This window comes from Triticum urartu, chromosome 5 (assembly GCF_003073215.2).
Source record: "Triticum urartu cultivar G1812 chromosome 5, Tu2.1, whole genome shotgun sequence".
Classification (NCBI taxonomy): domain Eukaryota; kingdom Viridiplantae; phylum Streptophyta; class Magnoliopsida; order Poales; family Poaceae; genus Triticum; species Triticum urartu.
Window position 1 is genome coordinate 110,132,400 of NC_053026.1, and position 25,651 is coordinate 110,158,050.

Consider the following 25,651-nt stretch of genomic DNA (forward strand, 5'->3'; position numbering starts at 1 on the left):
TGCACTAGTTCAAGGAGTCACAAACCCTCTTGTTGGTAAGACAAGGGACAAGGTAACCTAATGCTCTCATAGACATCATCTTGTGTGTGCATCACTCTATGTCTATGGATATCCTTGTTTGTTCCTTGTGGGACTAGCCCGTGTAGGTATTGAAAGTGCAACTCACTCCAAAGGATAGCTCCGAATGATCTACATCAACTTAGAGCATCCACATCTTCAACACCTACATGAAGTCATCATCGACAAAACCCAAGGTTAGTTCATCCCTCTTAGGGGGGATATCACATCTAGGGGGGAGCTTTACTCTAAGAATTGAGTTAAAGCAACTCTAATGGTGTGAACACAACAACGCTTTATGTAAAGGTGGTAACCCCACTTGTGCTTAAACAATGAGTATGACCTATGATCAAATGTTCTCATTTGACTCCTAAGTCAATATACTCATATATAGATGACCTAGTCATCGCAAATTGCTTCATAGATGCTAGAATTTTTGGTGCATGCTTTGCCACATATTTCATTTGTCATTTTATTGTGTGAGCATGTTGGTTGCATAATTTACTCATTCGAGGACATCCACTTGTTGTTTTGATTGATTGGTTTACTTTTGTTTTGGCCAAGTGGATGGACAAGGATGCCTAAGAACCTTCTCTAGCTATCTATGCTTTTCTCATCTCAAACTCTATTCATGCTGCATCACAAAGTTTGATCAAGTCAGATTCGAACCACTCTATGTGAGGAGCACTCGGAGTCCCCGATTCGTCATAGACTTAAACTTCCAAAACTTTTGTGTGTGTTTCGGTCTGACCGATTCATCCATTTCGGTCATACCGAGATCACTAAGTCGATCTAGGTTCTCAATCTCGGTGCAACCGATTTGAACTTTTTGGTCACACCGAGTTTCAGTAACTGCTTGCAGTTATGAATCTTGGTGCCACCGAGTTGTTCCACTTGGTCACATCAATAGGGTCAGGCTATATATATCCACGGGTCAAATTTTGGAAAACTTTCCGAACCTCCTCGCCCGCGCTTAGCCTGCTCTGCCTCCCTGGGTCTCTGGATCAACCTCCTCATCGTCAGCCGCCTCCTGTCGCTGGTCTCCGCCGCCGTCAACGGGACCGTCTTCGCCGTTGTCGTCGTAGCAAGTTCATCGCCGAACTAGGGTATGGACTTGAACTTTGTGCTGTTCTAACTCTGATTCCTCAGCACATTGCTTTGCCATGTATCTTGCCATGATTGAGATCAATCTATCCATCGAAAACACTCCGTAGTTTAGTCGTGAATTGAAAATTTAGGGTTAGGTTTCTGCCGAAACCATCTCGGACCGACCGAGTTGATGAAATCGGTTCCACCGATTTGGCTCAGGCCATTGCACATGTGATTCTAGTTCTGACCGAGAATTGCAAATCGGTGTGACCGAGTTCAACACTTTGTGAAACCCTAGCAGTCTCGGTGCCACCGAACTATGACTCGGTCTGACCAAGTTCACTAGTTTCGGTTCCAAAAGCTGCTTCTGTATCATCGAGTTTGCAAATTGGTAGATCCGAAATGTTTTCTGTGGAAAACTAAGACTAAGTTTTTAACTCATTCTTTTGCAAAAACCTCTGTACTTTGTGATGCTCATCCACTCTACCTCGTCTATAATCTATTCACAATGTCTGTTGTCAGTGTTTGCATCATGTCAGATCAGAGTGACAGTCAGACCAAGTCTGAGGAACAGGTTCACGTGAGTGAGGGCACTAGTCCCTCTAGCAGCTTAGATGATGGAAGCAGGAGCACACCCAGCAATCTGCCAAAGGCTGCCACAAGGGCCAGCAAGAAAAGAACCTCAGAGTCAGAGGATGAGGACTATGTGTCTGAGCAAGAAGAAACCACCTCAAAGAGGAAAGTGCTCAAAAAGGAATATGGCACAGCTGCTGCCACCAAGCCAGGGATGAAGCAAAAGGTTCCTGCCAAGAGAGCTCCAATGTCTAAAGCCAGAGCATCTACTCAAGAGACTTTGGGATCTGCACCCAAAGAGCAGGTTGTGGCAGAAAAGAAAAGGAAGGAAAGGGTCAAGAAGACCACTGCCAGAGTGCTTGGGTGATCTTCAATCATGAAAGACTCTGAAGAAGAGGAAGAGGAAGAGGATGCGGCACCAGCACCCAAAGCTCAAAAGCTTATGGGAGATGCCATAAGATCAGGGGCTGCTCCATCTAAGCCCAAAGGAACTCCTAAGCCAGCTGCTCCAAAACCCAAAACTGCACCCAAGAGGAACACTAGGAACATCCCAGCAGCAGAGAAGAACAAGGCCCCAATGCCTGAAGCTGCAATGGAAGAAGAAGATGATTCTGTTGTCTTGAGGAAGTTGAAGCCAAAAATTCCAGATCACAATGATGCTCATCCAGTTGCAGAGAACATGAAAGTCAGGAAGGACATTGGTCTAAGGCTATGGAGAGAGTATGATCCATATGCCACCAGGAGAAGGACTGCTGTGGACTACAGGTTCCATACAAAGGAACAGCAGGACTTCTATGAGACCATCTTGCTTGACAAGAAGCCCATAGTGTGTGATATGAGATGGGTCGATTGGTCATTCATTGCGGAAAATGAGGATGACTTCCCTGGTGTATATGACAGCTTCAAGGCTTGTGGGGTTGATGGGTTTGTGGCTTAGAAGCTCACAAAATGGAATGATGAGCTCATCATGCAGTTCTACTCCATGGCTCACTTCTACCCAGATGGGAGGATTGTCTGGATATCTGAAGGTATGAGGTACTAGTCCACAGTTGCAGAATGGGCTAAGTTGATCAATGCCCCAAAAGAGAGTGAAGATGACTTGGATGTCTATGCCAAGAAGAAGAAGGATCACAACACCATGGCACACATGTACAAGGAGATCCCAGATGCTGCTCTTGAGACACACAAGTTTGGATCTGTACATTAGCTTCTGTCAGGCTTGCCAACTATCAACTGGATCCTCAGGCACACTCTCTTGCCAAAGTCAGGTGATCACAAGATGATCAGAGGCCATGCAATTAACTTGCTTCACATCTTTGATGTCCCACAGAAGTTCAAAGTCATGACCCTAATAATGGAAACCATAAAGAGGACAACTGCATATCAGAAGAGGAGTTGTGGGTATGCCCCACAGATCTAGGAGCTGATCAACTCCAAGATGGGCACTGGCACATATCTGCTAGACAAGGAGCACCTGCCCATCTACCCAGACTTTGAGGACAACACTGTGGTGATGGATGAAAATGAACCATCTTCTGTGCACGCACAAGCCAAGAAGGAGAAGGCAAAGGCTGAAAAGGCTGCAAGGATGCCAACTACTGAAGAAGCATCTCAGTATCTTCTGAAGAGCAAGCAAGATCAGCTTGGCTACTTGATTGCCTCCACCCTGAGGATTGAGAAGGGATTGGCTACCCTGACTCAAAACTAGGAGAGTTTGGAGAGGATCATGGAGCAGAAGTTCTTTGACTTAGATGTGAAGGTCACTGAGATCCAGTCAGTCGTTGAGAAACTTCAGGATGAAGTGGAGGAGAAGAAAGGCAAGACAACCACTGATGCTTTTGCTAGAGTGCCCAGAGGTCAGAGGTCTGCTGCAGTGCCTATTCCAGACACCAGAGCTACTTCATCTGCACCAGCTATAGCTTTTGTGCCACCGGCTCCAGCACGTACTCCACCAGCTCCATCTACATCGACTGATGCCTTTGTTCTTTGAGTTCTGTCTACACCACCACCTGAAGACCAAGCCTGAGCGTCGATCTAGCACTCATCATTTTTTATGAACATTTTGGCAACTTGTTGCCAAAGGGGGAGAAAATGTATAGATCATAGGCTTCGAGAGAGAGAGAGCGTTGCTTTTTATTCTCTCTTTTTGTTTGGTGGTTAAACTTTGTTTGTTTGCTTGGTTGAGATACTTTATACTTTGTGCTTGCTTAGATGATCATGTGTTTGATCATATGCTACCTTAATGCTTGTTGGATGACATTATCCTTTTATATGATCATTCACTTTGCTTGGTGATGAGTGCATGTATTTTAATTATTATCATTTTGAGCGCTCCACCAAGATGTATGTGACATGGAAGAGTAACCCATGATCCTAACTCTTTGTGCATTTGCAGTCCAAAGCAAATCTTAAACTATGCACAAATTTAGGGGGAGCTCTTGCTTTTCACATACTTCTCAAAGCGACAATGTTTTTCACTCTTATTATCATTTGTCGAAGCTTTAATCTATATGTTGTCATCAATTACCAAAAAGGGGGAGATTGAAAGTGCAACTATCCCTAGGTGGTTTTGGTAATTCCTAACAACATATAGCTCATTGAGCTAATGCTACTTCAAGATTAATATCTTAGGAAAGCTCAATGATTGGCATGGCATGGATGAGAAAAGTGGACCCCTCAAAATGCTAAGGACAAAGGATTGGCTCAATCTCAAAGCTCAAGACTCTACATTTTCTATTTTAGTGATCCAAAATCACATTGAGTCTATAGGAAAAGCCAATACTATCAAGGAGGGATGAGGTGTTGCTTAATGAGGTTCTTGCTCAAAATGCTTAGTGATATGCTCCAAAACCCTCAACTACTTTCTCACATCCACATATGACCTAAATCAAAAGTCAAACTCGGCCCCACCGATTCTTTCTATCTAGCGCCACCGAGTTTCAAATGTCATAGCCACTGCCAAAAACCCTAGGCAAATCGGTCTCACTGATAGGGATCTCGGTCTCACCGAGATGGGGTTGTAATCTCTCTGTTTCCCTTTGTAACATTTCAGTCTCACCGAGATGAGCGATCGGTCCCACCGAGATTGCAATGTAAACTCTCTGTTTTCCGTTCGTAACATTTCGGTCTTGCTGAAATAAGCGATCGGTCCCACTGAGTTTACCTGACCAACTCTTTGGTTAGATTATTACCAAAATTGGTCTCACAGAGTTTGTGTAATCAGTCTCACCGAGATTACGTTATTCCCTAACCCTAATCATATCGGTCCTAGCGAGTTGCATGTCGGTCCCACCGAAAACCCTAACGGTCACTAGCTTTGCTGAATCGGTTCGACCAAGTTTAACCATTCGGTTCCACCGAGTTTGGAAAGTTATGTGTAACGGTTAGGTTTTGTGTGGAGGCTATATATACCCCTCCACCACCTCTTCATTCGTCGAGAGAGCCATCAGGACAAACCTACACTTCCAACCTATATTTTCTGAGAGAGAACCACCTACACTTGTGTTGAGACCAAGATATTCCATTCCTACCATATGAATCTTGATCTCTAGCCTTCCCCAAGTTGCTTTCCACTCAAATCTTCTTTCCACCAAATCCATAACCTGTGAGAGAGAGTTGAGTGTTGGGGAGACTATCATTTGAAGCACAAGAGCAAGGAGTTCATCATCAACACACCATTTGTTACTTCTTGGAGAGTGGTGTCTCCTAGATTGGCTAGGTGTCACTTGGGAGCCTCCGACAAGATTGTGGAGTTGAAGCAAGGAGTTTGTAATGGCAAGGAGATCGCCTACTTTGTGAAGATCTACCGCTAGTGAGGCAAGTCCTTCATGGGCGATGGCCATGGTGGGATAGACAAGGTTGCTTCTTTGTGGACCCTTCGTGGGTGGAGCCCTCCGTGGACTCATGCAACCATTACCTTTCGTGGGTTGAAGTCTCCATCAATGTGGATGTACGATAGCACCACCTATCGGAACCATGACAAAACATCCGTGTGTCCAATTGCGTTTGAATCATCCAAACCCTTCCCTTTACATTCTTGCAAGTTACATGCTTTACTTTTCGCTGCTCATATACTCTTTGCATGCTTGCTTGAATTGTGTTGAGATTGCTTGACTTTTTCAAAGTTGCTAAAATCTGCCAAGAACTAAAATTGGGAAAAGGCTAGATCTTTATTTGGTCAAGTAGTCTAGTCACCCCCCCTCTAGACATACTTTCAATCCTACAGAGTCATGTTCTTGCACTCCATGACGCCATTCTGCTGAGGAGTATAAGGATCAGATAACTCGTGAGTAGTACCAAGGTCATAAAGATAGTCATCAAGACTAGTATTATTAAACTCAGTTCCATTGTCACTTCTGATGTTCTTGATCTTCACACCAAAGTTAGTTGAAGCCCTCGAGTAAAATCGTTTGAAGACTTCCTGCACTTCAGCTTTGTATGTGATGATATGCACCCACGTGTAACAAGAATAGTCATCAACTATGACGAAGCCATATAAAGATGCAGCATTAGTAAATTTGGCATAGTGAGTAGGGCCAAAGAGATCCATGTGAAGCAATTCAAATGGACGAGTGGTAGTCATGATGGTCTTTGAGGGATGCTTGGCCTTGCTCATCTTTCCAGCTTCACAAGCTCCACACAGATGGTCCTTGAGGAATTTGACACCCTCGATGCCAATGACATGCTTCTTCTTTGCTAGAGTGTGCAGGTTCCTCATGCCAGCATGACCAAGTCGTTGATGCCATAGCCAGCCTTCTGAAGCTTTTGCAAGTACACATGTAGCAGGTTGTGGTCCTGTAGAGAAATCAACAATATACAAATCTCCTCTCCTAAAGCCTTCAAAGACTTTGGAATTGTCAGCTTCCATGATCACAACACAACGATACTTGCCAAAGACAACAACCATATCAAGGTCACAAAGCATTGAGACAGACATGAGGTTGAACCCTAAGGACTCGACAAGCATGACTTTGTCCATGTATCGATCCTTTGAGATCGCAACCTTACGTAGACCCAATACCTTGTTTTTGCCTTTGTTAGCGTAGGTGATAAGCTTCAGATGCGATGGAGATAAAGCAGTGTCCATAAATAAGTTCCTGTCACCAGTCATGTGATTTGTACATCCACTGTCGAGGACCCCCTTAGTAGCTTTGGGTTGATCATCCTTTCCACCTTTTACCATGAAGCAATAGGTAGGAGTGTAGTCATCATCGCCGTCGTCAGCAGTGTTGGGGAGGTCATTTTCCTCAGAGTTGAAGATGGACTTGCTGACAAACACAGTAGCGAGGGCTAGGCGCACCACACCAGAGTCTGACACCTTAGATGCCTCATCTTCTTCATTTTCTTTAGATTCAGCCTCAGAGTCCATTTCCTTGCCAATGAATGCCCGAGCCTTCTTGGAGCTACTCTTCTTGTGGGATGAAGACCTTGAGGATTTTGATGAAGAGCACTTTTGAAGATTTCTTCTTCTTCTTTGAATCATCAAAACTGTAATCCTTGTACTTCATCTTCTTTGATTCCTTTTCCCATTAAGGACAATCTTGAATGTAGTGACCGGGTTTCTTGCATTTGTGGCAAAGTCTCTTCTTGTAGGCACGGGATGAGGAATCTGATCTTATGTCATCACTTCTTGAGGATTTGCCAAAGCGACCACGTCTTGAGAACTTCTGGAATTTCCTCACGAGCATTGCTAGCTCCTGGCTCTGTTCTTCAGGATCACCAAGGCTGCTACCTGAATCCTTGCTACCTCTTTTAGCACTGCGTTGGTTTTCCCCTAATAGGAAGGGATGATGCAGCTGTCGGTGTCAAAACCGGCGGATCTCGGGTAGGGGGTCCTGAACTATGCGTCTAAGGCGAATGGTAACAGGAGGCACGGGAGCACGATGTTTTACCCAGGTTCGGGCCCTCTTGATGGAGGTAAAACCCTACGTCCTGCCTGATTATTCTTGATAATATGAGTAGTACAAGAGTTGATCTACCACGAGATCGGAGAGGCTAAACCCTAGAAGCTAGCCTATGGTATGATTGTATGTTGTCCTACGGACTAAAACCCTCTGGTTTATATAGACACCAGAGGGGGCTAGGGTTACACAAGGTCGGTTACAAAGGAGGAGATATACATATCCGTATTGCCTAGCTTGCCATCCATGCCAAGTAGAGTCCCATCCGGACACGGGACGAAGTCTTCAATCTTGTATCTTCATAGTCCAACAGTCCGGCCAAAGGATATAGTCCGGCTGTCCGGAGACCCCCTAATCCAGGACTCCCTCAGTAGCCCCTGAACCAGGCTTCAATGACAATGAGTCCGGCGCACAGTGTTGTCTTCGGCATTGCAAGGCGGGTTCCTCCTCCGAATACACCACGGAAGAATTTGAATATAAGGATAGTGTCCGACCCTGCGAAATAAGTTTCCACATACCACCATAGAGAGAATAATATTTCCACAAATCTAATCTGCTGACACGTTTTGGCAGCCTGACATCATGCCCTGGTCCGATAATTATTCGAACTGTTTTTTCTTAACCAGCCCCGCACATAACGCGAGGCGGTTTCTTGACACGTCTTGTCAAAGCAGAGATCATGTTCCCCTTATTACGGGATTCTCATCAATACGGACGTGGGTAACCCAAACGCGCCATCAATTACAGCGCTTGGGGGATAAGAGATTTTTACCCGGCAAGTGGGGGTGCATAATTTAGTCCACCCTTATAAAGGGATAAGATCTCACCTTTTCCTACCCACGCCTTCTTCCTCCTTGCTCATCCATTCTTGCGCACTCTAGCTCGAGCGCCCAAGTCCGCATCCTCCTCCTCAACTCTCTCCAAAACATGTCCGGAGCGGGAGGCAAGTGGATGGCCTCCTCCGTCAGGGAGGGGCACATCAAAAAGTTGCGTGGAGCCGGATACTTAGCCGCGGACATCGCGCACCGGCTGCCAGCCGCGGGGCAGGTCATCCCTACCCCAGAACCTCACGAGAGGGTGGTCTTCCTCCCCCACTTCGTCTGCGGACTAGGGTTTCCCCTTCATCCATTTGTCCATGGCCTAATGTTCTATTATGGGCTGGACTTTCATGATCTGGCCCCGAACTTCATCCTCAACATCTCGGCGTTCATCGTCGTGTGCGAGGCGTTCCTCCGCATCCGGCCCCACTTCGACCTGTGGCTGAAGACCTTCAATATCAAGCCGAAGGTGGTGGGCGGCAACAAGCGGAATGCGGCGGAGCCATGGTGGGAAAAATGCCCAACGTTGCATGGCTCGAGGGCTCCTTCGTGGAGACTGTAAAGGGGTGGCAATTGGGGTGGTTCTACATCACCGAGCCACGCGACACCAACTGGGTGGTGGCCCCCGAGTTTCGATCCGGAATCCCCATGCGGCTCACTTCCTGGAAGGAGAAGGGCCTGTCCTGGGGTTCATCGGTGGAGCTGGACGGACTCCAGAAGTGTATCTGGAACATGACAAGCAAGAAACTTAAGCTTGTCAACATAGTCCAGGTCATGCTCTTCCGCCGGATCCTCCTGTGTCAACAACGGGATTTCAACTTATGGGAGTTCGACCCAACCCGGCACCAGACTCTAAGCGAGATTTTCGACACGATGCACAAAGACGTTTGGAGGGTGCTGTTCAAGGGTGCCGAGCTCCCTCCCTCTCTCACCGAGGACCGCGGGCTAAGCGCGAAGCGCCCTGCGAATCCGGTAAGTTCTGTACATCTGGTAGGATATTTACTTCCCATAGCTTAACCACGTGCGGTGTATGAGCTCCCATGCCTTTGACAGGACTGGGTGGAGGCATCGGAGCAGATTGACTGTCCGGCCCCTCTGGCCGAAGACACTGCGGACGCTCTCCTCACGGAGATGCTGACTCCGACTCCATATAAGGTGTCGGAGAAGACCAAGAAGAAGGCCACGGGAACCTGAAAGAGTTCCCGGCGCCAGGCGGTATCGGACTCATCATCCGATAACTCCGCGACGCACTCCTCCCATGAAGATGAGGAGGAAGATGAAGATGCTCCCCCACCAGCCGGGGGAGACAAGAAAAGGAAGGCCGCCCCAACCGGGGAGGCCGAAGGGTACAAGAAAGGAAGGACTCTCCTTCCGGACTGCTCCACCACCGTCGCCGAAGGCGAAGATGAGTGGCTACTCAGGGCCAAGCCCCCGGCAAAGTCGTAAGTATTCGGATACCAGAGTAACTCATAGCATACCTTTGTCGCACTGCTTCTCCTGACGCCGAATATGATTATGCAGACCTCCCCAAGCCTGTATCGACATATCCTCGTCGGACGGCTCCTTGGATTCGTCGGATATGGATTGCGATCCACTTCGGACCGCCTCCTCCCCTTGCCCTACGGACAATGCCGAGGTATTGTCTCAAGGGGCACTGAGCCGGGGGGAGACAGTCCCGGAGGCGCCTCAAGGCGACCTTCCGGATTGCAGGAGCAAAGGGAGCAAGGCTCCCGAGGGCTCCAAGTTCGGCTCTCAGCCGAACACCGCACCGGAACCTCCGGTGGTTCCAGACTCGGGCAAGCGGCCCCCTTCCAAAAGGGGTAAGACGCCCGTGCCAGTGACCTTTGTCCATCCAGAGGTACCGGACAACCTGCTGGGGGCGCTTCACGGCGCTTCCATCGACGAAGAGCACCACACTATTATGAGTGCGGTGATCAAGAAGGTTTAGTCCTGCAAGAGCGGACTCACTGAAGTCTGTGCCAGCCTTCTAACAGGCTTTGAGGTAAGTATTTAAAATATAGGAAAAATATTACCGCATAGACAGTAGCCCCTGATGCTCTGTTTGGTGTTCACAAAGAAAAGCCGAATAGATGATCAAATAATATATGCAGCAGTCTAATATAAGTATGTCTATATGCGTATGCAGGCTTCGCTGTTGACCTCTGCCGCACTGACTGCAGAGGTCGCCGCACTGAAGCAGGACCTCGAGGGGTCCGAGAAAGAGCTCGGCCTTGCCAAGAGGCAGCTCGAGGAGAACAAAGGTGAGTAATACCTTATCTATAGATATATACAAAAAAGATGCGATTGCAAAATGACAGGATCATCATGAATTGGCAGGGGCCATGACCGAAGTGGCGACCCTGAAGCAAGAGTTGTCCGAGGCCGAAAACAAAGCGGCCCAAGGGCGCATCGAGCGGGAAAAGCAAGTGGCCCGGGTGGGCGAGGTGCAGCAAGAGCTCTAAGCTCTCGTGATGAAGCACGAGGCGTTGGAGCTTGACTCGAAGACCCAAGAGTCTGAGCTTGCCGCGGCCCTTGAGAGCGCAAAGAGTGCCAAGGATGAAGCCCAAAAGGCCTCCAGGAGATTGAGGCGATGAGGAAGATAGCGGTGGGTAAGGAATTCAATATGCAAAGCAAGCATGTGAAAGTAAATTACTTGTAACTTACCCGAGTCCGGAGCTCTCCAGGAGCATTCGCAGATTTGCCCCGCAGCGTGTCGGATGCCGCAAAGTTTTACTAGGCCGAGGAGGGAAGCTCCACGGAGAAGCTGTTCTGGTCTCAGTATACTGGGACCAAACACCCGATGCCTATGAGCGACCAGCTGAAATAACTGGTCGAGCTGCACAAGGTGGCCGAACAGGCCATGAAGGGCTTGATAGTTCGGATGTGGCCTGGCGGCACCCTTCCCAACAGCTACTTCGGCCTGGGGCGGCTTGTGGATGCCTGCCCATGGCTGGAAGTCATCAAGCGGTCCGTCTGCATCAAAGGTGCACGCCGGGCTTTCGCCCGTGCAAAGGTGCATTGGGCCAAGATGGACACCGTGAAGCTGGTGAAGGAGAGTCCGCCGCAGGGCAAGGAGCATCACCACCCCGAGATGTATTATGAGGGTGTCCTGAAGGGTGCCCGTCTTGTAGCGGACGAGTGTGCGAAAGATGTAATATTTGAATGAACTTGCTCGTGTGATCCTGTACTATGAAAACTTGTTCATATGCTCTATGCAACGCTTATTTGAATTTAAAATATTACCTTCTGTTCGGCTGTTTATCAAATCTGAGAGATGGCTAGTCGCCGGCTTCTGCCCCCATGCCACGAGTGCTGGGGTGTTCGGGATAAACCTGAGCACTCTTGTTCCCATTTTTGGGTCCTTCGAGGGAGGTGCTCAGCACGACAAACAAGGCAATTGGACTATAATGCTTTATCACTCTCATTTAGCCATAGAATTCCATAATTTTAAATTTTGGCGAAGCCCCTAGTATTCGGAAGGCCAAATTCGGGGCGCTATACACGCCTTAAGCCGGACAAAGCCGACTCCTCGCTCTAAGCGGCATAAGTCTTTAGGGACTCGAAACCTCTCGAACAGCGACCAGTCTGTCGCCTTATCATGACAGTCAGTTTTAGCTTTCTCTACTGAGGTGCTTAGTCCAGCAGAACCGGGGCACAATCGTAGTAGTTCTCCCAGTGCTACCTTAGCCGATATAGCGGAACGTAAGGTACCAAAACATGGGAGCCGGGCAAACCCAACTATCGACCCAAGACATGATTCGGAGCTGACGCATATAATGCTATAAGTTCGGAGTGCCGCACTATCGAAAGTGTTCGGACTTCTCACGTCGTATTATGGGGTATGCTTAAGCCCCTAGCGTATTGGCCGTACCAGAGTGTACGAGTGCTGGATGTCATGAATGAACATATATATATATATATAAAGAAGAATGCAATAATAGTCTTAGTGCTATGCATTGTTTATTCAAAAAGGTGCATTAAAGCAGAATGATACAAGTAGTGTGATAAGCAAAAATTTGGACTATTTGATAAGCAAAAAGTTGGTATTAAAGCAAGTATTTCACTCATCATCGTAATCCACCTGGGAGTTCCGTGGTGCGACGTAGCTTTCTGCCTCCTTGGTTGCTGCATCATGTGTCCGGCAATCATGCTGCCGGACAGGGTTTCCATAGATTAAAGTCCTGAAAGAGAAAAAAATAACAAAGCGGGAAGCCCCTATTGCGGTTGAGCCGCATCTTGGGGCGTGCCATAGCCGTGCCCCCCCTCCCCACCTGTGCCCATGGTATTTTTAATGCATAATTATGTACGCGTGGCATGGATTTCGAGGTTTGGCTGGGACCAGGGTGGGCGCCGCATTGCTATGCGAGCTCGGAACATGCCAGGTGGTCTTGTTGCCGATTACTCCGGGCGCGCTTGAAGTTGTCTGGGTCCTTAATCGCCGAACTAGTGGATTGCCTTAAGAGGCTGCTTTGCGCTTCTGCTGCGAGGGCCGCAGTGTGCTCCTTCGTGCGGAGAGAGCGCTCTGTGTTTCCATTAACTGTGATGACCTCCCGAGGTCCTGGCATCTTGAGCTTGAGGTATGCATAATGCGGTACCTCCAGTGTATGATAGCCACTGCGGAACGGGACTATATCGAAGATTAACTCTTCACTTCAGAAGTTATTCGGGAATCCGAAGACCACTTCCAGTGTGACTGAGCCTGTGCAATGGGCCTCTACACCTGGTATGACGCCTTTGAAGGTCGTTTTTGTGGGTTTGATCCTTGAGGGGTCTATACCCATTTTTGTGCATTGTGTCCTGGTAAAGCAGGTTCAGGCTGCTGCCGCCATCCGTAAGGACTCGAGTGAGGTGAAATCCATCAATGACTGGGTCTAGGACCAGTGCGGCGAATCCGCCATGACGGATACTAGTGGGGTGGTCCCTGCGATCGAAGGTGATTGGACAAGAGGACCATGGGTTGATCTTTGGGGCGACTGGCTCCAACACATATACGTCCCTTAGCGCACGCTTTCGCTCCCTCTTGGGGATGTGGGTTGCGTATATCATGTCCATCGTCTGCACTTGTGGGAGGAACCTCTTCTGTACTCCGGTGTTCGGCTGCCGGGGCTCCTCCTCGTCATCGCTATGTGACCACTTATCTTTGTTTTTGGCATTTAACTTGCCGGCCTTCTTGAACACACAACAATCCCTATTGGTGTGGTTGGCTGGCTTGTTGGTGGTGTCGTGTATTTGACATGAGCGGTCGAGTATACGGTCCAAAATGGACGGGCCCGGAGTGCTTCTTTTGAATAGCTTTTTCCGATGACTAGGTTTAGAGCCTTTGAATCCGGCATTGACTGTCGTATCCTCGGTACTGTCGCTGTTAATGCAGCGCTTGTGTTTGTTGCGACGTGACCTGCCATTGCCATCCTTGGTATCCGAAGTAACATGATTCTTTGATATGTTAGTGCTGCGAGCCAGCCAGCTGTCTTCTCCCGCGCAAAAGCGGGTCATGAGTGCCGTGAGGGCTGCCATGGATTTCGGCTTTTCCTGGCCAAGGTGCCAGGCGAGCCACTCGTCGCAGATGTTGTGCTTAAAAGCTGCTAGGGCCTCTGCATCCGGACAGTCGATGATTTGATTTTTCTTTGTTAGGAACCGTGTCCAGAATTGCCTGGCCAATTCCTCTGGCTGCTGAATTATGTGGCTCAAGTCATCGACATCCGGTGGTCGCACATATGTGCCCTTAAAGTTGTCGAGGAATGCGGCTTCCAGATCTTCCCAACAGCCAATGGATTCTGCTGGCAGGCTGTTGAGCCAATGTCGAGCTGGTCCTTTGAGCTTGAGTGGGAGGTATTTGATGGCGTGTAGATCATCACCGCGGGCCATGTGGATGTGCAAAGGAAATCCTCGATCCATACCGCAGGATCTGTTGTGCCGTCGTATGACTCGATATTTACCGGTTTGAAACCTTTTGGGATTTGGTGATCCATCACTTCGTCTGTGAAGCATAGGGGGTGTGCGGCGCCTCTGTACTGGGCTATATCGCGACGCAGCTCAAATGAGTCTTGCCCGCTGTGGTCGGCCCGGCCGGATTTACTTTTACTCTATCCGGTGTGGCGATTATCGTCTCGCATAGTGGCGCGCCCTCGTGATCCGTAGATCGATCTTGCATGTTTTGCTTTGTCCTCCAATATGTCTCGCAGGTCTAGCGTGTTTCCCCGTGCCTTGTCATTTTTATTTGAGTGGCGTCGGGGTGCAGGCTGAGTTTTTGGCTGAAATGCCTCTCTGTCGCGGCCACGAGGTGGCCGGTCAGCCGCATCATATGCTAGAGATGTAGGTTTGAGTGCTTCCTCCTCCAGTAGGGGTAGCAAACTACGCTTTGGGTAACTCTTGGAGGGGCGTTCGAGTTTATATTCCTCGGCCGCAAGGACTTCAGTCCATCTGTCAGCTAGCAAATCTTGATCAGCTTGAAGCTGTTGTTGCTTTTTCTTAAGGCTATTTGCCGTGGCTATAAGCCGGCGCTTGAAGCGCTCTTGTTCGACGGGATCCTCAGGCACGATGAATTCTTCATCGTCGAGGCTTGCCTCCTCTTCGGAGGGAGGCATGTAATTATCATCCTTCGCCTCTCCATCTACCGCTCTCTCTCTGGAGGGTTGGCTTCTCCATCCTCCTGGCCTAAATCTTGCTGGAGGGGATTGTTGTCGTCTTCGGCACTGTCCGGAGTGCTATTATCTCCAGTGCCGGGGTCACCGCTTTTGCTTTGGCGAGACTTAGAGTGGCGCCGCTGACACCGGCGCTTGGGTTGCTTCTTGGAGGGGTCATCCGATCCGCTGTCTCATCGCCATTGCCTTCTTTGGGTGTGTCCACCGTGTATATATCATATGATGAGCTGGCTGTCCAGTGCCCTGTGGGCAGTGGTTCCTCTTCGTCTCCCGCATCATCGTCCATACCAGCGATGTCTTCGGAGTTGAAGTCGAGTATGTCGGTTAAGTCAACGATAGTGGCTACTAAGTGGGTGGTGGGTGGGCGGCTAATTTCTGCGTCATCCGCATCCCAATCTTGCTGGACATAGTTCGGCCGGGATTCTCCTGACAAGGAGAGAGACCTTAATGAGTTTAGTATGTCGCCGAAGGGCGAGTGCTGAAAAATATCCGCAGAGGTAAACTCCATGATCGGCGCCCAATCGGATTCGATAGGCACGGGCGCAGGCGGTTTGGAGTCCGTGGCCGGGGAGGGATCCAACAGTTTGGCAACACGGCTCTCGTGAAGGGTAAGGTCGATATTCGGCTCGATCGTCGCTGAGGATACGGCCTCCGTGGCGGGGTCTATCCACCCGTCCATGGATGGCGCAACTAGTTCCGAATTGAGGGTCGGAGCGATTGCCGGTGCGATCTCCTAAACACTATCCGATGGTAGAGCTAAATCGTACTCATCGTGACCGTGTGGCGCAGAAGGCAGGGGCTCGAATCCGTCGAAGATCAAGTCTCCACGGATATCGGCCGTGTAGTTTAAGCTTCCAAACCTGACCTGATGACCAGGGGCGTAACTCTCGATCTGCTCCAGATGGCCAAGCGAGTTGGCCCGCAGTGCAAAGCCGCCGAATATAAAGATCTGTCCGGGGAGAAAAGTCTCACCCTGGACTGCATCGCTATTGATGATCGAAGGACCCATCAAGCCTAACGGCAACGACACAGAGGAACTCTCAATGAAAGCACCAATGTCGGTGTCAAAACCGGCGGATCTTGGGTAGGGGGTCCCGAACTGTGCGTCTAAGGTGGATGGTAACAGGAGGCAGGGGACACGATGTTTTACCCAGGTTCGGGCCCTCTTGATGGAGGTAAAACCCTACGTCCTGCTTGATTATTCTTGATAATATGAGTAGTACAAGAGTTGATCTACCACGAGATCGGAGAGGCTAAACCCTAGAAGCTAGCCTATGGTATGATTGTATGTTGTCCTACAGACTAAAACCCTCTGGTTTATATAGACACCGGAGGGGGCTAGGGTTACACAAGGTCGGTTACAAAGGAGGAGATATACATATCCGTATTGCCTAGCTTGCCTTCCACGCCAAGTAGAGTCCCATCCGGACACGGGACGAAGTCTTCAATCTTGTATCTTCATGATAAGATAATATTTTTCGTTTTTTTATGATAAAGATGCACAGTAAATAGCAAAGTAATACGAGATTAATATGATAAAGATAGACCCGGGGGCCTTAGGTTTCACTAGTGGCTTCTCTCGAGAGCATAAGTATTCTACGGTTGGTGAACAAATTACTGTTGAGCAATTGACAGAATTGAGCATAGTTATGAGAATATCTAGGTATGATCATGTATATAGGCATCACGTCCGAGAGAAGTAGACCGACTCCTGGCTGCATCTACTACAATTACTCACTCATCGACCGCTATCCAGCATCCATCTAGAGTATTATGTAAAACCAGAGTAACGCCTTAAGCAAGATGACATGATGTAGAGGGATAGACTCATGCAATATGAAGAAAACCCCATCTTGTTATCCTCGATGGCAACAATACAATATGTGCCTTGGTGCCCTTACTGTCAGCGGGAAAGGACACCGCAAGATTGAACCCAAAGCTAAGCACTTCTCCCATTACAAGAAAGATCAATCTAGTAGGCTAACCAAACTGATAATTCGAAGAGATTTGCAAAGATAACCAATCATACATAAAAGAATTCAGAGAAGATTCAAATATTATTCATAGATAGACTTGATCATAAACCCACAATTCATCGGTCTCAACAAACACACCGCAAAAAGAAGATTACATCGAATAGATCTCCACAAGAGAGGGGGAGAACATTGTATTGAGATCCAAAAAGAGAGAAGAAGCCATCTAGCTACTAACTATGGCCCCGTAGGTCTGAAGTAAACTACTCACACTTCATCGAAGAGGCTATGGTGTTGATGTAGAAGCCCTCCGTGATCGATGTCCCCTCCGGCGGAGCGCCGGAACAGGCCCCAAGATGGGATCTCGTGGATACAGAAAGTTGCGGCGGTGAAATTAGGTTTTTGGCTCCGTATCTGATCATTTGGGGGTACGTGGGTATATATAGGAGGAAGAAGTACATCGGTGGAGCAACAGGGGGCCCACGAGGGTGGGGGCGCGCCTGGTAGGGTAGGGCGCGCCCCCTACCTCGTGGCCTCCTGTTACATTCCTTGACGTAGGGTCCAAGTCTCCTGAGTTGTATTCGATGAGAAAATCACGTTCCTGAAGGTTTCATTCCGTTTGGACTCCGTTTGATATTCCTTTTCTTCGAAACCCTAAAACAGGCAAAAAAAGCAATTCTGGGCTGGGCCTCCGGTTAATAGGTTAGTCCCAAAAATAATATAAAAGTGGATAATAAAGCCCAATAATGTCCAAAACAGTAGATAATATAGCATGGAGCAATCAAAAATTATAGATACGTTGGAGACGTATCAAGCATCCCCAAGCTTAATTCCTGCTCGTCCTCGAGTAGGTAAATGATAAAAACAGAATTTTTTATGTGGAGTGCTACTTGGCATAATTTTAATGTAATTCTTCTTAATTGTGGTATGAATATTCAGATCCGAAAGATTCAAGACAAAAGTTCATATTGACATAGAAAATAATAACACTTTAAGCATACTAACAAAGCAATTATGTCTTCTCAAAATAACATGGCTAAAGAAAGTTATCCCTACAAAATCATATAGTCTGGCTATGCTCTATCTTCACCACACAAAATATTTAAATCATGCACAACCCCGATGAAAAGCCAAGCAATTGTTTCATACTTTTGACATTCTAAAAAAAATTCAATTTTCACACAATGCATGAGCGTGAGCCTTGGATATAGCACTATAGGTGGAATAGAGTGGTGGTTGTGGAGAAGACAAAAAGGGAGAACATAGTCTCACATCAACTAGGCGTATCAATGGGCTATGGAGATGCCCATCAATAGATATTAATGTGAGTGAGTAGGGATTGCCATGCAACGGATGCACTAGAGCTATAAGTATATGAAAGATCAAAAAGAAACTAAGTGGGTGTGCATCCAACTTGCTTGCTCATGAAGACCTAGGGCAATTTGAGGAAGCCCATTATTGGAATATACAAGCCAAGTTCTATAATGAAAGATTTCCGCTAGTATATGAAAGTGATAACATGAGAGACTCTCTACTATGAAGATCATGGTGCTACTTTGAAGCACAAGTGTGGTAAAGGATAGTAACATTGTCCCTTCTCTCTTTTTCTCTCATTTTTGTATTTTTTTTATTTGGGCCTTTTCTCTTTTTTTATGCCCTCTTTTCTTTCTTTTTTATTTGGACTTCTTTGGCCTCTTTTTTTATTTTTCGTCCGGAGCCTCATCCCGACTTGTGGGGGAATCATAGTCTCCATCATCCTTTCCTCACTTGGGACAATGCTCTAATAATGATGATCATCACACTTTTATTTTTCTTACAACTCAACAATTACAACTCGATACTTAGAACAAAATATGACTCTATGTGAATGCCTCCGGTGGTGTACCGGGATATGCAATGATGCATGAGTGACAAGTATGAAAGGATTATGAATGGTGGCTTTGCCACAAATACTATGTCAACTACATGATCATAAACAGAACGGTGGAAAGTTTCATGGCAATATATCTCGGAATGGCTATGGAAATGCCATAATAGGTAGGTATGGTGGCTGTTTTGAGGAAGGTATATGGTAGGTGTATGATACCGGCGAAAGGTGTGCGGTATTAGAGAGGCTAGCAAAAGGTGCAAGGGTGAGAGTGTGTATAATCCATGGACTCAACATTAGTCATAAAGAACTCATATACTTATTGCAAAAATCTACAAGTTATCAAAGCAAAGTATTACGCGCATGCTCCTAGGGGGATAGATTGGTAGGAAAATACCATCGCTCGTCCCCAACCGCCACTCATAAGGAAGACAATCAATAAATAAATCATGCTCAGACTTCATCACATAACGGTTCACCATACATGCATGCTATGGGAATTACAAGGTTCAACACAAGTATTTCTCAAATTCACAATTACTCAACTAGCATGACTTTAATATCACCATCTCCATATCTCAAAACAATTATCAAGTATCAAACTTATCATAGTATTCAACACACTCATAAGAGAGTTTTATTATTAATCTTGCATACCAAGCATATTAGGATTTTAAGCAAATTACCATGCTCTTAAGACTCTCAAAATAATCTAAGTGAAGCATGAGAGATCAATAGTTTCTATAAAACAAATCCACCACTGTGCTCTAAAAGATATAAGTGAAGCACTAGAGAAAAATTATATAACTCAAAAGATATAAGCGAAGCACATAGAGTATTCTAACAAATTCCAAATCATGTATGGCTCTCTCAAAAGGTGTGTACATCAAGGATTATTGTGGAAAACTAACAAGCAAATACTAAAATAATACAATACGCTCCAAGCAAAACACATATCATGTGGTAAATAAAAATATAGCTCCAAGTAAAGTTACCGATAGAAGTAGACGAAAGAGGGGATGCCTTCTGGGGCATCCCCAAGCTTTGGCTTTTAGGTGTCCTTAGATTATATTGGGGGTGCCATGGGCATCCCTAAGCTTAGTCTCTTTCCACTCCTTGTTCCATAATCCATCAAATCTTTACCCAAAACTTGAAAACTTCACAACACAAAACTTAAAGTAGAAAATCTCGTGAGCTCCGTTAGCGAAAGAGAATAAAAGATCACTTCAAGATACTGTAATGAACTCATTATTTATTTATATGGGTGTTATACCTACTGTATTCCAACTTCTCTATGGTTTATAAACTATTTTACTAGCCATGGATTCATCAAAATAACCAAACAACACACGAAAAACAGAATCTGTCAAAAACAGAATAGTCTGTAGTAATCTGTAGCTAGCGCAAGATCTGGAACCCCAAAAATTCTAAAATAAACTGCTGGACGTGATTAATTTATCTATTAATCATCTTCAAAATTAATTAACTAAATATCACTTTCCAAATAAAAATGACAGCAGTTCTCGTGAGCGCTAAAGTTTCTGTTTTTTACAGCAAGTTCAACAAGACTTTCCCCAAGTCTTCCCAACAGTTCTACTTGGCACAAACACTAATTAAACACAAAAAACACAACCAAAACAGAGGCTAGATAATTTATTTATTACTAAACAGGAGAAAAAATCAAGGAATAAAAATAAAATTGGGTTGCCTCCCAACAAGCGCTATCGTTTAACGCCCCTAGCTAGGCATAACAAGCAAGAATAGATATAGGTATTGCCATCTTTGGTAGGTAATCCATAAGTGGCTCTCATAATAGATTCATTAGGTAATTTAATATTCTTTCTAGGAAAGTGTCCCATGCCTTTCCTTAATGGAAATTGGAATCTAATATTTCCTTCCTTCATATCAATAATTGCACCAATCGTTCTAAGGAAAGGTCTACCAAGAATAATAGGACATGAAGGATTGCAATCTATGTCAAGAACAATAAAATCTACGGGCACATAATTACTATTTGCAACAATAAGAACATCATTAATTCTTTCCATAGGTTTCTTAATGGTGGAATCCGCAAGGTGCAAGTTTAGAGAGCAATCATCAAAATCACGGAAACATAACAAATCACACAAAGTCTTTGGAATCGTGGAAACACTAACACCCAAATCACATAAAGCATAGAATTCATGATCTTTAATTTTTATTTTAATAGTTGGTTCCCACTCATCATAAAGTTTTCTAGGGATAGAAACTTCCAATTCAAGTTTTTCTTCATAAGATTGCATCAAGGCATCAACGATATGTTTAGTAAACGCTTTATTTTGACTATAAGCGTGAGGAGAATTTAGCACGGATTGCAACAAGGAAATACAATCAATAAAAGAGCAATTTTCATAGTTAAATTCCTTGAAATCCATAATACTGGGTTTAGCAACATCTAGGGTTTTAATTTCTTCAATCTCACTTTTATCAAATTTAGCATCAAGATCAAAAGATTCAAAATTCTTGGAACACCTTCTAGGTAAAGGTGGGTCATATTCAGTCCCATCATTATCAAGATTCATATTGCAAAACAAAGATTTAATAGGGGACACATCAATAACTTTTAGATCTTCATCATTATTTTCATAGGAACTAGAAGAGCACGCTTTTATAAAGGCATCTTTCTTAGCACGCATCCCAGCGGTTCTTTCTTTGCACTCATCAATGGAAATTATCATGGCTTTGAGAGACTCATTGATATCATGCTTAGGTGGAATAGATCTAAGTTTCAAAGGATCAACATCAAGAGCAATTCTATCAACGTTCCTAGCCAAATCATCAATCTTAAGCAATTTTTATTCAATCATAGCATTAAAATTCTTTTGCGAAGTAATAAATTCTTTAATATTAGATTCAAAATCAGAGGGCATCTTATTATAATTTCCAAAAGAATTATTGTAGTAATTACCATAATTATTAGAGGGATTAGTAGGATAAGGCCTAGGGTTGAAATTTCCTCTATACGCGTTGTTACCAAAATTGTTCCTACCAACAAAATTCACATCCATAGATTCATTATTATTCTCAATCAAAGTAGACAAGGGCATATCATTAGAATCAGAAGAAACACTCTTATAAGAAAATAATTTCATAAGTTCATCCATCTTTCCACTCAAAACATTAATTTCTTCTATCGCATGCACCTTTTTATTAGTAGATCTTTCAGTATGCCATTGAGAATAATTAACCATAATATTATCTAGGAGTTTAGTAGCTTATCCTAAAGTGATTTCCATAAAAGTGCCTCACGCGGCCGAATCTAAAATATTTCTAGAAGCAAAATTCAATCCGGCATAAAAATTTTGTATAATCATCCACAAATTTAAACCATGAGTAGGGCAATTACGTATCATTAATTTCATTCTCCCCCAAGATTGTGCAACATGTTCATGATCAAGTTGCTTAAAATTCATAATATAGATTCTAAGAGAGATGATCTTAGCGGGAGGAAAATACTTAGAGATAAAAGAATATTTGCACTTATTCCATGAATCAATACTATTTTTAGGCAAAGACGAAAACCAAGTGTTAGGACGATCTCTAAGCGAAAAAGGAAATAGCTTCAATTTAACAATATCATTATCCACATCTTTGTTCTTTTGCATGTCACAAAAATCAATGAAGCTATTTAGATGGGTAGCGACATCTTCACTGGGAAGGCCGGAAAACGGATCTTTCATGACACGATTCAGCAAAGCAGTATTAATTTCACAAGATTCAGCATCGGTAAGAGGAGCAATTGGAGTGCTAATAAAATCATTGTTGTTGGTATTGGTGAATTCACATAATTTAGTATTATCTTGAGCCATCGTGACAAGCAAGCAAACTAACACACAAGCAAACAAAGAGCAAGTGGACAAAAGGAGGAAAATAGAGAAAGAGAGGGAGGATAGAGAGAGAGGGTGAATAAAACAGCAAGGGTGAAGTGGGGGGAGAGGAAAACGAGAGGGAAATGGCAAATAATGTAATGCGGGAGATAAGGGTATGTGATGGGTACTTCGTATGTTGACTTTTGCGTAGACCTCCCCGGCAACGGCGCTAGAAATCCTTCTTTCTATCTCCTTTAGCACTGCGTTGGTTTTCCCCGAAGAAGAAGGGATGATGCAGCAAAGTAGCGTCAGTATTTCCCTCAGTTTTTGAGAACCAAGGTATCAATCCAGTAGGAGGCTACGCGCGAGTCCCTCGTACCTGCACAAAACAAATAAATCCTCGCAACCAACGCAAATAGGGGTTGTCAATCCCTATAGGGCCACTTACGAGAGTGAGATCTGATAGATATGATAAGATAATATTTTTGGTTTTTTTATGATAAAGATGCAAAGTAAATAGCAAAGTAATAAGAGATTAATATGATAAAGATAGACCCGGGGGCCATAGGTTTCACTAGTGGCTTCTCTCGAGAGCATAAGTATTCTACGGTTGGTGAACAAATTACTGTTGAGCAATTGACAGAATTAAGCATAGTTATGAGAATATCTAGGTATGATCATGTATATAGGCATCACATCCGAGAAAAGTAGACCGACTCCTACCTGCATCTACTACTATTACTCCACTCATCGACCGCTATCCAGTATGCATCTAGAGTCTTAAGTAAAAACAGAGTAACGCCTTAAGCGAGATGACATGATGTAGAGGGATAGACTCATGCAATCTGAAGAAAACCCCATCTTGTTTTCCTTGATGGCAACAATACAATACGTGCCTTGCTGCCCTTACTATCACCGGGAAAGGACACCGCAAGATTGAACCCAAAGCTAAGCACTTCTCCCATTGCAAGAAAGATCAATCTAGTAGGCCAAACCAAACTGATAATTCGAAGAGACTTGCAAAGATAACCAATCATACGTAAAAGAATTCAGAGAAGATTCAAATATTATTCATAGATAGACTTGATCATAAACCCACAATTCATCGGTCTCAACAAACACAGCGCAAAAAGAAGATTACATCGAATAGATCTCCACAAGAGAGGGGGAGAACATTGTATTGAGATCCAAAAAGAGAGAATAAGCCATCTAGCTACTAACTATGGACCCGTAGGTCTGAAGTAAACTACTCACACTTCATCGGAGAGGCTATGGTGTTGATGTAGAAGCCCTCCGTGATCGATGCCCCCTCCGGCGGAGCTCCGCAACAGGCCCCAAGGTGGGATCTCGTGGATACAGAAAGTTGCGGCGGTGGAATTAGGTTTTTGGCTCCGTATCTGATCGTTTGGGGGTACGTGGGTATATATAGGAGGAAGAAGTACGTCGGTGGAGCAACAGGGGGCCCACGAGGGTGGGGGCGCGCCTGGTAGGGTAGGGTGCGCCCCCCTACCTCGTGGCCTCCTGTTACGTGCCTTGACGTGGTTCCAAGTCTCATGAGTTGTATCCGATGAGAAAATCACGTTCCCGAAGGTTTCATTCCGTTTGGACTCCGTTTGATATTCCTTTTCTTCGAAACCCTAAAACAGGCAAAAAACAGCAATTCTGGGCTGGGCCTCCGGTTAATAGGTTAGTCCAAAAAATAATATAAAAGTGGATAATAAAGCCCAATAATGTCCAAAACAGTAGATAATATAGCATGGAGCAATCAAAAATTGTAGATATGTTGGGGACGTATCAATCCTCACCTTCAGATTCGGAGACTGCCTTGGCCTTTCGTGCACGTGATCTGCCATAGCTCGGTCCATAGAGGTCTCTCTTCTCAACCAGTTGGAACTCATGATTATTTAGCCTCTCGAGGATATCAGCGGGATCAAGTGACTTGTAGTCTCCACGTTCTTGTATCATTGGTGTTAGAGTGTCAAATGAGGAATCAAGCGATCTCAGCAAATTCTTCACCACCTCATGGTCGGTGATGTCAGTGGCACCAAGTGCTTGAAGCTCATTTGAAATGTTAGTGAGGCGATCGAAGGTTTGCTGAACATTTTCATTGTCGAGTCGTTTGAAGCGGTTGAAGAGATTGCGAAGAACGTCAATTCGAGAGTCACGCTGTGTTGAGACTCCTTCATTGACCTTGGACAGCCTATCCCAGATAAGCTTTGCTGTCTCCAAAGCACTCACTCTACCATACTGCCCTTTGCTCAGATGGCCACATATGATGGTCTTCGCTTGAGATTCGAGTTTCTTGAATCTCTTCACGTCAGCAGCGTTGATGGTAGAAGTGAAAGAGGGAACAGCATTTTCCACAACATACAAGAGATCATTGTTAATTGCCTCAACATGCATTCGCATCTTATTCTTCCAGTAGGGGTAGTCCGTCCCATCGAAGGTAGGACACCCAGCGGAGACCTTGATCATACTTGCGGTCGACATACTAAAACTCCAGGCGGTTAAAACAAAATCACACAGAACAAGGGAGTACCTTGCTCTGATACCAATTGAAAGTGTGTTATATCGACTAGAGGGGGTGAATAGGCTATTTTTACAAATTCGTCACTGAGGAATTTCAGGGTGAGGAAATTCCTAAGCAATGAACTACTTAGCAGCGGAATAAGTACTCAGATGCAAGCATAATAGAGCAGTAGCACAGTCATCATGAAGAAATGAAAACAAGCACGGTGTACAGAAAGCGTAAACACAGGATAAGTAGGCTGAGGACAAACTGACTGAAGAAATTGAGGAAATCTTCAGTCAAAGTCTTCAAACAGTAATGATCAAGAATAACAACAAAGTAATGAGGAAATGAAAGGGTTGAAGAAATATAACCA

General features: G+C 45.3%; 1 pseudogene; it reads right to left on the reverse strand.

Annotated features, from left to right (window-relative positions):
* Window positions 1–24,731, reverse strand: part of LOC125506830 — a 40,760-nt pseudogene extending 16,029 nt beyond the window's left edge.
* Window positions 24,732–25,651: the final 920 nt, after the last annotated feature.